At 44.4% G+C, this 13132-nt stretch overlaps 1 protein-coding gene across 4 annotated transcripts in view; it reads right to left on the minus strand.

Moving 5' to 3' along the window:
- Positions 1 to 867, minus strand: part of GPR20 (G protein-coupled receptor 20) — an 83968-nt gene extending 83101 nt beyond the window's left edge. The window contains exon 1 of one of the 4 annotated variants that reach the window (XM_077268341.1): positions 552 to 867. The gene's annotated coding sequence lies outside the window, so the exon portion shown is untranslated. The remainder of the gene's footprint in view (positions 1 to 551) is intronic. The other 3 variants (XM_077268340.1, XM_077268342.1, XM_077268343.1) reach the window with 3 other exon arrangements.
- Between the last annotated feature and the right edge of the window lie 12265 nt (positions 868 to 13132).

Consider the following 13132-nt stretch of genomic DNA (forward strand, 5'->3'; position numbering starts at 1 on the left):
TCAGCAGTCAGTATCACACAGGAGAGGATTAGATACAGCTCAGCAGACAGTATCACACAGGATAGGATTAGATACATAGCTCAGCAGACAGCATCACGCATGATGGGATTAGATACAGCTCAGCAGACAGTATCACACAGGATAGGATTAGATACATGGCTCAGCAGACAGTATCACACAGGATAGGATTAGATACACGGCTCAGCAGACAGTATCACACAGGATAGGATTAGATTCAGCTCAGCAGTCAGTATCACACAGGATAGGATTAGATACACGGCTCAGCAGACAGTATCACACAGGAGAGGATTAGATACACGGCTCAGCAGACAGTATCACACAGGATAGGATTAGATACACGGCTCAGCAGACAGTATCACACAGGAGAGGATTAGATTCAGCTCAGCAGACAGTATCACACAGGAGAGGATTAGATTCAGCTCAGCAGACAGTATCACACATGGTGGGATTAGATACACCAGTGATACAGTACACCTCAGAGCTCCCTCCCTGCGGATGGTCCTGTGCTATAACATGGGCGCTCTACTTACAGCAGGTGCCGACAGATCCCGGCCGCAGATGTTCGCAGACACAAATGACAGGATCGTCTGCAGCCGGCGAGGAGCGATGCAGGATCAGCCCCGCGTTTACTTTGACTTTGACGTCAGCGGTTCCTCTGAATCCTCGGCTACGTTTGGGTTAGGGACGTCCTAAGGGGAAGAAAAAAAAGTCTGTGTCTGGGAACTGCAGGAATGACAGCAACCTATAATCAGGGACGATGAGAGGGCAAGCCTGGAGCTGCTGGACCCCAGTGCGAAAGTCTGAGCACCCCACCAGACTTTACCATGGCCAAAGCCTTAGCACCTAAACCTGCCATATATAAGTATCTACTCTCGTATCAGCCGCGTGTTCATTGGTGAGGAGCGATTCCGCCACTGGCACAACTATTATTATTATTTTTTATTATTATTATTTATATAGCACCATTAATTCCATGGGGCTGTACATGAGAAAGGGTTACATACAGGGTTATAGATATCGTTTACAGTAAACTATGGCGCCACTTTCACCGCGGTGACGTTTTTCCCTCCTCGTTTTACAAGGACCAAAACTTTTCTACTTTTCCCTTATCATGGCCGTACGAGGCCTTGTTTTATGGGGGCACAATTTATCGTGGTATTTAAAGTATAAACAATTGTGGGTGGAAAATAACAACATTTGCGCACTTTGGGGGTTTTGCTCCTTAAGTTGTTTTTTTTTTAGATTTGTATATATATTATTATTATTACGCTTTTACTTTTTATTAGTTATTTTTTCTGTGATGAGCTGTCGTTTGTATTGGAGCCATTAGACGGTACTTTCGACTTTTTGATCTTTTATTTTTTTGGAAGGCGAATAAAACAGTAAATGAATTTTATCTTATTTTTACGGGAAAAACATTGTGTGCCCATGAACTGGTTCTGATCTCGACCCGTCGGACCATCGCCTGTATGGTCGCACATCTGATGAAGAGGTGAAGACAGCGCTGCACTCACCGCTCGCAGCTCTGACGAAAATATTTTGTAATGACTGAATACGGAGGCTCGTTGACAGATGGACAAAGTGTATTGAAAAGCAGCGAGATTATGTTAAAAAATTACATATTTGACTTTTTTAAAAATTAAAATAAATTCTAAAGCCAGAGTGCAGATAATTTTTGACTCACCCTTGTATATATAGATTTTTTATTTATTTTTTATTGTTTTTTTTTTATTTTACTTTTTATTAAACTACTTTTTACATCCATCTTTAGCACTATTATGATTACTAATTTCAACAACGCGATATTACAGAGTATCATTGCCTGTCACTTCAGATGTATACAGTCCCCCCTCTGTTATAACACCCATCTCACCTTACAAGTGTCTGTGCCGAATCTTGAGTTCTGCACTGGATGTACTGTATGAAGATGACTAATAATATTGTTACTATCATGTCTGTATAACACACAACAAGACCTGGACATCAACCATTAATTAAGCCCTAAAAGTTTTTCGGTAATGTTTACTCATCAGCAGATAATATACTTTGTTTCAATGGCTCTGGAATAAAAAATATGAAGCCGTTTTCCTCCCAGTTTTACTTGAAAAAAAAAAAAAAGTACCATTTTACGTACACAGCTCCCATGCAGACCTACAGGAGCCTCTCACAAAATTAGAATATCATCAAAAAGTGAATTTATTTCAGTTCTTCAATACAAAAAGTGAATCTCCTATATTCTATAGAGTCATTACAGAGTGATCTATTCCAAGTGTTTATTTCTGTTAATGTTAATGATTATGGCTTACAGCCAATGAAAACCCAAAAGTCATTATCTCAGTAAATTAGAATAATTAAAAAAAAAAAACCTGAGAAGGCTTCCTAAGGGTTCATAAAGGTCCTTTAGTCTGTTTCAGTAGCTCCACAATCATGGGGAAGACTCCTGAATGACAGATGTCCAGAAAGCGTCACTGACACACTCCACAAGGAAAGTACATTTTTCATTTCATTCAGAAATCAAGGTCCCGGAGTCTGGAGGAAGAGTGGAGAGGACACAGTCCAAGCTGCTGGAGGTCTAGTGTGAAGTCTCCACAATCAGTGATGGTTTGGGGAGCCATGTCATCTGCTGGTGTAGGTCCACTGGGTTTTATCAAGACCAAAGTCAGCGCAGCCATCTACCAGGACACTGTAGAGCACTTCATCCTTCCCTCTGCTGACAAGCTTTTTGGAGATGGAAATGTCATTCTCCAGCAGGACTTGGCCCCTGTCCACACGGCCAAAAGTACCAATACCTAGTGTAAACACAACAGTATCACTGGGACTGATTGGCGGCAAACTCGTCTGACCTTATCCCCATAGAGAATCTATGGAGTATTGTCAAGAGGAAGATGAGACACCAGACCCAACAATGCAGACAAGCTGAAGGCTGCTATCAAAGCAACCTGGGCTTCCATAGCCACTCAGCAGTGCCACAGGCTGATCGCCTCCATGCCACGCCTCATTGATGCAGTAATTGATGCAAAAGGAGCCGCGACCAAGTTCTGAGTGCAGTTACTGAACATACATTTCAGTAGGGAACATTTCAGATTTTAAAATCATTTTTCAAGCTGGTGTTATAAAGTATTCTAATTTACTGAGATAATGACTTTGGGGTTTTCATTGGCTGTAAGCCATAATCATCAACATTAATAGAAATAAACACTTGGAATAGATCACTCTGTGTGTAGTGACTCTATAGAATATACGAGTTTCACGTTTTCAAGAACTGAAATAAATTCACTTTTTGATGATATTCTAATTTTGTGAGAAGCTCCTGTATGTGTCACTACAAGCAAACCATGTCCATTCTGATCCCGAGCTCACATGTTACTCCCTTTTTGTCACTGTTATGAATAGGGGTTTGTAACTATAAGAATACATTGGTGTGCGTAGGAGCTGTATACACAAAACAATAGGAGATCATTTTGTAAAAATGCTTCATTTTTCATTTTGTCAAAAGTTGCAAAAGTATACATAGTATAGTATATTAACTACCCATTTCTGTATAATAACTCGGTTAACAGGGATAAATCTAGATGTGCTGCAGTCATGAGTGGATGTGTAGTAAGGAAGGAGGACGGGACGTAGATGTCCAGTTAGGAGTCCTTGAAAAAGCCACGGTGGCGAAACGTACGTTGCAGCTGGAGTCCTGGGGCACTACACATCATCTTTACACTGGTACTAGTATTTGCTTAGAGACTTTTCATGCACTTCATTTGGTCTTTTGAGACCGTTCATGATACACTTCTGCACCTATAGGTTTGTCCCTTTGGAGATTACTCTCCAGCATGTATATTTGATCTGTACCCTACATGATGCGTTTTTTTTGCACTGTGATATTTATTATGTATTATTCTGTCAGTTTGTCCTTTTTTAAAATAATATTTAATATACTGTTTGAACATTGGTTTTTGATGTTTTGGTTTAATGTTCACTTTTGGGAGGTCTTATAAAAGATATTCAAGGAATACTAATAATAATATAAAGCGCTATCATATTCTGCAGCGCTTTACATACATTATCCTCAGTGTAATAAGAAGATTACAAGCTGTCACACAGCTGCAGTGCTTGTTACAGTGTAGCAGTATTGCAGCTTCGGATGAATGTACAGGAATAAAATATCAATCACTATAAGTCATAATCTACAGTCTTTTGTTTGGCGCACATATCGCACTAACAAGTATTGGGGTTTCCTCGGGTCAAGGACGCACCGGGGTTTCCTCGCTCTGATCTTTCCTGCAGTCCTGTGTAAGGAAGGATGTGATTGTAAGAAGGGAGACGCAGAGACAATGGTGAGAAGATCATGGTTGTGCAGAGAGATGGACAGATTTTTTTTTTTACAGAATATTCTGACAACCAATATATCCCCCATTAAGGTACCTCAGGGGTTGTGTCCTGGTGCTCAGTGTCTTCTGATTGGCCGGTTTAGACAGTAATCCCTCCCCTGCTTTCATATTAAACCTGTACTCCTATTCTCACAGCTGAGACCCTGCTATAATTAGAGGGTGCTCAGTGCACATAGACCAATGCACTGATTACTGCACTGCTACGCCCCTTTCTTTGTCCCGGTGTTGGGGTCTTCATCTGTCCTCTGATGTCATTGGTTCACTAGGGTCACCTGGCGTACAGCTCTCATGTCACTCCCTAGGATCATATAGGCCAGAGCAGGTAGTTGGGCTTCTATGTTGCTACCACGTTTTATGACGTCTACATGCTGTGCTTTCAGACATCTCAGCTCTGCTATTCTGCCACAATGGGGTCTACTGTCATATCCAGGTCTGCTACTTTGCAGGCCTCTGCTACAGTACCAAAAGTAGAATCCAGACAAAGTCAGCTCTGCTTCAACAACTCATTCCAAGGTACCAGTCTGCACAAACAGTTCTGCTGTTCCAATGTACTAAACCACATACTCGGGTCTGCCGATCCACGTCCAAGGTGCCATCCAGCAATTCAGCACTGCTATTCCACATCCAAGATGCGATCCTGCATATTCAACTCTGCAATCCAATGTTCAAGGTGCCATCTGGCATTCAATATTCAGCTCTGCTGTTCCGCACCCAAACTGTCATCCTGCATCCTCTGCCATTCCATACCCAAGGTGCCATCCTGCATACTCAGCTCTGCCATTCCACATCCAAGGTGCCATCCTGCATACTCAGCTCTGCCGCTCCACATCCAAGGTGCCATCCTGCATACTCAGCTCTGCCGCTCCACATCCAAGGTGCCATCCTGCATACTCAGCTCTGTCGTTCCACATCCAAGGTGCCATCCTGCATACTCAGCTCTGCCGCTCCACATCCAAGGTGCCATCCTGCATACTCAGCTCTGCCGCTCCACATCCAAGGTGCCATCCTGCATACTCAGCTCTGCCGCTCCACATCCAAGGTGCCATCCTGCATACTCAGCTCTGTCGTTCCACATCCAAGGTGTCATCCTGCATACTCAGCTCTGCCATTCCACACCCAAGGTGCCATCCTGCATACTCAGCTCTGCCATTCCACATCCAAGGTGCCATCCTGCATACTCAGCTCTGCCGCTCCACATCCAAGGTGCCATCCTGCATACTCAGCTCTGTCGTTCCACATCCAAGGTGCCATCCTGCATACTCAGCTCTGCCGTTCCACATCCGATGTGCCATCCTGCATACTCAGCTCTGCCGCTCCACATCCAAGGTGCCATCCTGCATACTCAGCTCTGCCGTTCCACATCCAAGGTGCCATCCTGCATACTCAGCTCTGCCGCTCCACATCCAAGGTGCCATCCTGCATACTCAGCTCTGCCGCTCCACATCCAAGGTGCCATCCTGCATACTCAGCTCTGTCGTTCCACATCCAAGGTGCCATCCTGCATACTCAGCTCTGCCGTTCCACATCCAAGGTGCCATCCTGCATACTCAGCTCTGCCGTTCCACATCCAAGGTGCCATCCTGCATACTCAGCTCTGCCGTTCCACATCCAAGGTGCCATTCTGCATACTCAGCTCTGTCGTTCCACATCCAAGGTGCCATCCTGCATACTCAGCTCTGTCGTTCCACGTCCAAGGTGCCATCCTGCATACTCAGCTCTGTCGTTCCACATCCAAGGTGCCATCCTGCATACTCAGCTCTGCCGTTCCACATCCAAGGTGCCATCCTGCATACTCAGCTCTGTCGTTCCACATCCAAGGTGCCATCCTGCATGCTCAGCTCAGCCATTCCACATCCGATGTGCCATCCTGCATACTCAGCTCTGCCATTCCACATCCAAGGTGCCATCCTGCATACTCAGCTCTGCCGTTCCACATCCAAGGTGCCATCCTGCATACTCAGCTCTGTCGTTCCAGATCCAAGGTGTCATCCTGCACACTCAGCTCTGCCATTCCACATCCGATGTGCCATCCTGCATACTCAGCTCTGTCGTTCCACATCCAAGGTGCCATCCTGCATACTCAGCTCTGTCGTTCCACATCCAAGGTGCCATCCTGCATACTCAGCTCTGTCGTTCCACATCCAAGGTACCATCCTGCATACTCAGCTCTGTCGTTCCACATTCAAGGTGCCATCCTGCATACTCAGCTCTGCCATTCCACATCCAAGGTGCCATCCTGCATACTCAGCTCTGTCATTCCACATTCAAGGTGCCATCCTGCATACTCAGCTCTGTCATTCCACATCCAAGGTACCATCCTGCATACTCAGCTCTGCAGTTCCACATCCAAGGTACCATCCTGCATACTCAGCTCTGTTGTTCCACATTCAAGGTGCCATCCTGCATACTCAGCTCTGTCATTCCACATCCAAGGTACCATCCTGCATACTCAGCTCTGCAGTTCCACATCCAAGGTGCCATCCTGCATACTCAGCTCTGCCGTTCCACATCCAAGGTGCCATCCTGCATACTCAGCTCTGCCGCTCCACATCCAAGGTGCCATCCTGCATACTCAGCTCTGCCGCTCCACATCCAAGGTGCCATCCTGCATACTCAGCTCAGCCATTCCACATCCGATGTGCCATCCTGCATACTCAGCTCTGTCGTTCCACATCCAAGGTGCCATCCTGCATACTCAGCTCTGCCGTTCCACATCCAAGGTGCCATCCTGCATACTCAGCTCTGTCGTTCCACATCCAAGGTGCCATCCTGCATACTCAGCTCTGCCGTTCCACATCCAAGGTGCCATCCTGCATACTCAGCTCTGTCGTTCCACATCCAAGGTGCCATCCTGCATACTCAGCTCTGTCGTTCCACATCCAAGGTGCCATCCTGCATACTCAGCTCTGTCGTTCCACATCCAAGGTACCATCCTGCATACTCAGCTCTGTCGTTCCACATTCAAGGTGCCATCCTGCATACTCAGCTCTGCCATTCCACATCCAAGGTGCCATCCTGCATACTCAGCTCTGTCATTCCACATTCAAGGTGCCATCCTGCATACTCAGCTCTGTCATTCCACATCCAAGGTACCATCCTGCATACTCAGCTCTGCAGTTCCACATCCAAGGTACCATCCTGCATACTCAGCTCTGTTGTTCCACATTCAAGGTGCCATCCTGCATACTCAGCTCTGCCGTTCCACATCCAAGGTACCATCCTGCATACTCAGCTCTGTCGTTCCACATCCAAGGTGCCATCCTGCATACTGAGCTCTGTCATTCCATATTCAAGGTGCCATCCTGCATACTCAGCTCTGCCGTTCCACATCCAAGGTACCATCCTGCATACTCAGCTCTGACGTTCCACATTCAAGGTGCCATCCTGCATACTCAACTCTGTCATTCCACATTCAAGGTACCATCCTGCATACTCAGCTCTGCCGTTCCACATCCAAGGTACCATCCTGCATACTCAGCTCTGCCGTTCCACATCCAAGGTACCATCCTGCATACTCAGCTCTGTCGTTCCACATCCAAGGTGTGTCCTGGAAATCCCGTGTCTCTGATTGGACCAATCAGAGACGGGCACAGCATGGCGACGATGATGTCATAAAGGTTGCCTCGACCAATCAGCGACGGGCACAGTCTGCCGCCAGGCCTCGACCAATCAGCGACGGGCACAGTATCGACGTAGATGTCATAATGGTTGCCATAGCAACGATGATGTCATAAAGGTTGCCTCGACCAATCAGCGACGGGCACAGTCTGCCGCGAATTCTGGAATCATCATTGTCCATATACTACGGGGACATGCATATTCTAGAATACCCGATGCGTTAGAATCAGGCCACAATCTAGTCTTGCATATTTAGCTCTGATGTTCCATTTCCAAGATGCATTCCAACATGCTCAGCTCTGTTGTTCCATGCAATAGGCGTCGTCTTATACACTGTGTTCCAAGTTATTATGCAAATTGGATTTAAGTGTCAAAACGATTTAATTGTTTTGTTTTTCAAATAAACTCATGGATGGTATTGTGTCTCAGGGCTCAATGTATCACTGAAATCAATCTTAAACACATGTGATAATTAGTTTTCCAGGTGATTCTAATTAAAGGAAAAGTATTTAAAAATGATGTTCCACATTATTAAGCAGGCCACAGTTTTCAAGTAACATGGGAAAGAAAAAGAATCTCTCTGCTGCCGAAAAGCATCAAATAGTGCAATGCCTTGGTCAAGGGATGAAAACATTAGATATTTCTTGAAAATTTAAGCGTGATCATCTCACTGTTAAGAGATTTGTGGCTGAATCTGAGCACAGATGTGTTTGTGCTGATAAAGGCATAATGAGGAAGATTTCTGCCAGGCAAGTTCATCGGATTAAAAGAGCAGCTGCTAAAAAGCCATTACAAAGCAGCAAACAGATATTTGAAGCTGCTGGTGCCTCTGGAGTCCCTCGAACCTCAAGGTATAGGCTCCTTCAAAGGCTTGCTGTGCTGCATAAACCTACTATTCGGCCACTCCTAAACAGTGTTCACAAGCAGAAACGGTTGCAGTGGGCCCAGACATACATGAAGACTAATTTTCAAACAGTCTTATTTACTGATGAGTGTCGAGCAACCGTGGATGGTCCAGATGGATGGAGTAGTGGATGGTTGGTGGATGGCCACCATGTCCCAACAAGGCTGCAACAACAGCAAGGAGGTGGAGGAGTCATGTTTTGGGACGGAATCATGGGGAAACAGCTGGTAGGGCCCTTTAAGGTTCCTGAAGGTGTGAAAATGACCTCTGCAAAGAATATAGAGTTTCTGACTAAACTTTCTTCCATGGTATAAGAAACAGAAACATGCCTTCAGGAACAAAATCATCTTCATGCTGACAATGCCCCATCTCATGCTGCAAAGAATACCTCCGAGTCATTGGCTGCTATGGGCATAACAGGAGATAAACTCATGGTGTGGCCACCATCTTCCCCTGACCTCAACCCTATAGAGAACCTTTGGAGTATCATCAAGCTAAAGACCTATGAGGGTGGGAGGCAGTTCACATCCAAACAGCAGCTCTGGGAGGCGAAGAAATACAAGCAGGAACTCTTCAAAAACTCACAAGTTCTATGGATGCAAGAATTGTGAAGGTGACATCACAGAAGGGCTCCTATGTTAACATGTAACTTGGCCGGTTAGGATGTTTTGGAGCTAAATAGCTTTTTTGTTCAGTGAATGTGACCTCCTAATGCTGCAGATTCCACAAATGAGCATTTTCAGTTCTTTAAAAAAGATCAAATGTTTAGAAATTCTACTGTGCCTAATAATTTGGAACAGTGCATTGTGGGGTTTTATTCATTTTGGAGATTATACTGTTATCATTGGGAGGTTTCTTCAATAAAATTCGATGTATACTCTAACGGGTGATTACTTTTATTAGACTGACTGTCATTTGGACCGACCATTTAGGAAAATCCGAGAAAAATATCATTTGCATAATAATTTGGAACATAGGGTATATTTAGCTCTGCTGTTCCACATCCAAGGTGCCATCTTGCATATTTAGCTCTGATGTTCCATTTCCAAGATGCATTCCAACATGCTCAGCTCTGCTGTTCCATACCAAAGGTGTCTTCTTGTATATTTAGCTCTGCCGTTCCACATCCAAAGTGCTGTCCTGCATATTCAGCTCTGACGTTCCTCATCCAAGGTACCGTCTTGCATGTTCATCTCTACAGTGCCAGGCTGCAAAAAGTGCCATCTAGTGTATTTATGTCTCGTGTTCTGTGCTGTACAACCTCCTACGGTCCGCACGCGGCATCCAGACTTACGCTTTTGGGAATACACCTCACCAGCTGAGCATTGCACTCATTGGGAGCTGTATACATTTCTCCATAGTGAGCTCCCCCTAGTGGTGAGTGCAGGTGGACAGAATTCTATCATTTAACCCTCTGGGCGCTCACACATATTACACAATCTCGTCGTGGGGAGACGCTGTAGCAATAACCTTTTCCTGCTCAGTGACCGGATGTACAGCAAGTCTTCTGTGTCTTATGCCAGCTGTATATGGACTCCAGGACACTTCCGGCCTCTTTGATATCACATCCTATGAATCATCACAACGTTTTATGGGGCATTGAGCGTTATGTGGCAGACTAGAGACGTACTATGGAGCATCCCGGACCTCTGAGCCAAGCATGGTAAAGAATTCCAGGCTCCTGTGCTCACCCCAGACGGCTGAAGGGAATTTTCCATAGGAACCTTCTGCGTAGATCTATTATGAGCACGCAGTGATGGGAATGTAGCGGACACATTCTCCTGGATGTCAGCACGCTGGGTCTATGGCGGTATTATTTGGCTATTAAGTGAGAGTATTTTGCAGGCATTGTGTTGCAGCATTATTTGGGTCTGTATTGTGTAGTTATTGTATGGCGGTATTATTTGGCTTTTAAATGAGTTTTGTGTAGTCACTATATTGATGTATTATTTAGCTCTGTATTGTGTAGGTATTGTATGACTGTATTATTTGGCTATTTAATGACAGTATTGTGTAGGCATTGTAGTGCCGTATTATTTGGGCTCTGTATTGTGTTGTTATTGTATGGCAGTAATATTTGGCCATTTAATTACAGCAGCATGTAGGCATTGTATTGCTGTATTAATTGGGCTCTGTATTGTGTAGGCATTGTATGGCAGAATTATCTGCGCTCTGTATTGTATGGTGGTATTATTTGGGCACTATATTGTGCAGGCATTGTATGGTAGTATTATTTGGGCACTATATTGTGCAGGCATTGTATGGTAGTATTATTTGGGCTCTGTATTGTGTAGGTATTGTGTGGTGGTATTATTTGGGCTCTATATTGTGTTGTATAGGCATTGTATAGTAGTGTTGTTTGGGCTCTGTATTGTGTAGTCATAGTATTGCGGTATTATTTAGGCTTGGTATTGTGTGCACATTGTATGGCGGTATTATTTGGCTATTAATTGACAGTATTGTGTAGGCATTGTATTGCTGTATTATTTGGGCTCTGTATTGTGTAGGTATTGTGTGGTGGTATTATTTGGGCTCTATATTGTGTTGTATAGGCATTGTATGGCAGTTTTATTTGGGCTCTGTATTGTGTAGGTATTGTATGGCTGAATTATCTGGGCTCTGTATTGTACAGTCATAGTATTGTGGTATTATTTAGGCTCGGTATTGTGTACGCATAATATGGCGGTATTATTTGGCTATTAAATGATAGCTTTCTGTAGTCATTATGTTGAGCCAATATTTGGCACAGCATGGCGCATATAAAATGAATATTTGCCTGATTTTTAAATGTATCGGATATTTTGTAAATATTGGAACTGTCTGTAATAATTATAGGGGATAACTCAGGAGACTCTTTGCGTGGAACAAGACAACTACAGGACACAGTTTTATAAGTGGTAAAGTCTATATTGTCACACGGTGATTCAAACACGTGCAGAGAGAAACTCAAGTCCACAACACTTGGTGCAAATATCAAACGCAGCTTAGCAGTCAATAGGAAACTTCAGAGGAAAATGCAATCACGCAGAAAGTCTATGAAGCACAATTATTCTTGAGGATACTTGACACGAATAAGTCCTTGTTTAGTCCAAAACACAGATAGATATGCTTATAAGGCAGTTCAAATAATATCTTAGCTCAATCAGGGAGCTCTGGGTAATAGTCTCAGGTTCTTGCAAAGCAGCAACAGCTTACATGTCCAGCAAATGCAGGTGGAAGTAAACACGAGCAGCAGATGAAGGAGGATTACTGGAACTGGTGTATGCAGCAGGAACTCAGAGCAGAGTAGCAGGATCACCACACAGGTTCACAGGAGCAGGTATATAGCCAGGGAGTCACCAGAGGTCAGGAGCTGGATGCAAGGCAGAATACTCTAGCACAGACTGAAGGCTGGGGTGGAGTTTTATAGCAGGAAGACACAGTGCACATGAGACCAAAGACGCCATCTTGGAAGAGGGCAGTAATGCACAAAAAGGTAATAAAAAATGTTCAGAGTCCTGACACTGTCTAGAAATGGCAAGCGGGGACCCTACTTGCTGCTCTGTGCCCTATTAGTTATAAAACGAGCTCTGCAGCCTGCAGGTACAGTTTCATTAGGTAAAGTTGCCCCTCTGCACCTTCTTCCGTAAAAAAAAAAGTACAGATGATCCCAACCTGCTGTAACTTTCTGCTGTGATGTCCGTCCTGGATGGCGGAGTCATTTCTGCCATGACTATGGAGGATGTGTTTGTATGAACGGTTCCGGTGTGTGCTTCACATCCAGATAAATGTTCCTCTCTGTTTGGAAAAACGACAATGAGTTATGAAAACATTTATCCGAGGGTGATGCATGGGCTGATGGAGGGATCTGCAGGGAACGTTTATAATGAGGCTCTGGGTCAGCGCAGAACAGATCCACAACCCTGGAGGGAAATCGCCAGCGGGTCCAGATGTGGGTCCTGAGTGCACCCTATTGAATCCGCCAATTGCCGGCATCGGAATGATCTGAAGAATGGTCAATGGGCTGCCATGGTGGGTCGGCCATAGTAGCACTTGCCTGTATCTGGACTTAATTTTACAATACACTGTAATATCACAGTAGTCCCCTAAAATGACGAATATAATACTGTGAAAAAATAAATTAAAAATTACCCATAAAATAAAAAAGTTTAAATCACTCCCTTTTTGTGAGTAGTGAAATGTAAAAAGTAAAAAAATAAATATAAAA

Source organism: Ranitomeya variabilis, chromosome 6 (genome assembly GCF_051348905.1).
Source record: "Ranitomeya variabilis isolate aRanVar5 chromosome 6, aRanVar5.hap1, whole genome shotgun sequence".
Taxonomy (NCBI): domain Eukaryota; kingdom Metazoa; phylum Chordata; class Amphibia; order Anura; family Dendrobatidae; genus Ranitomeya; species Ranitomeya variabilis.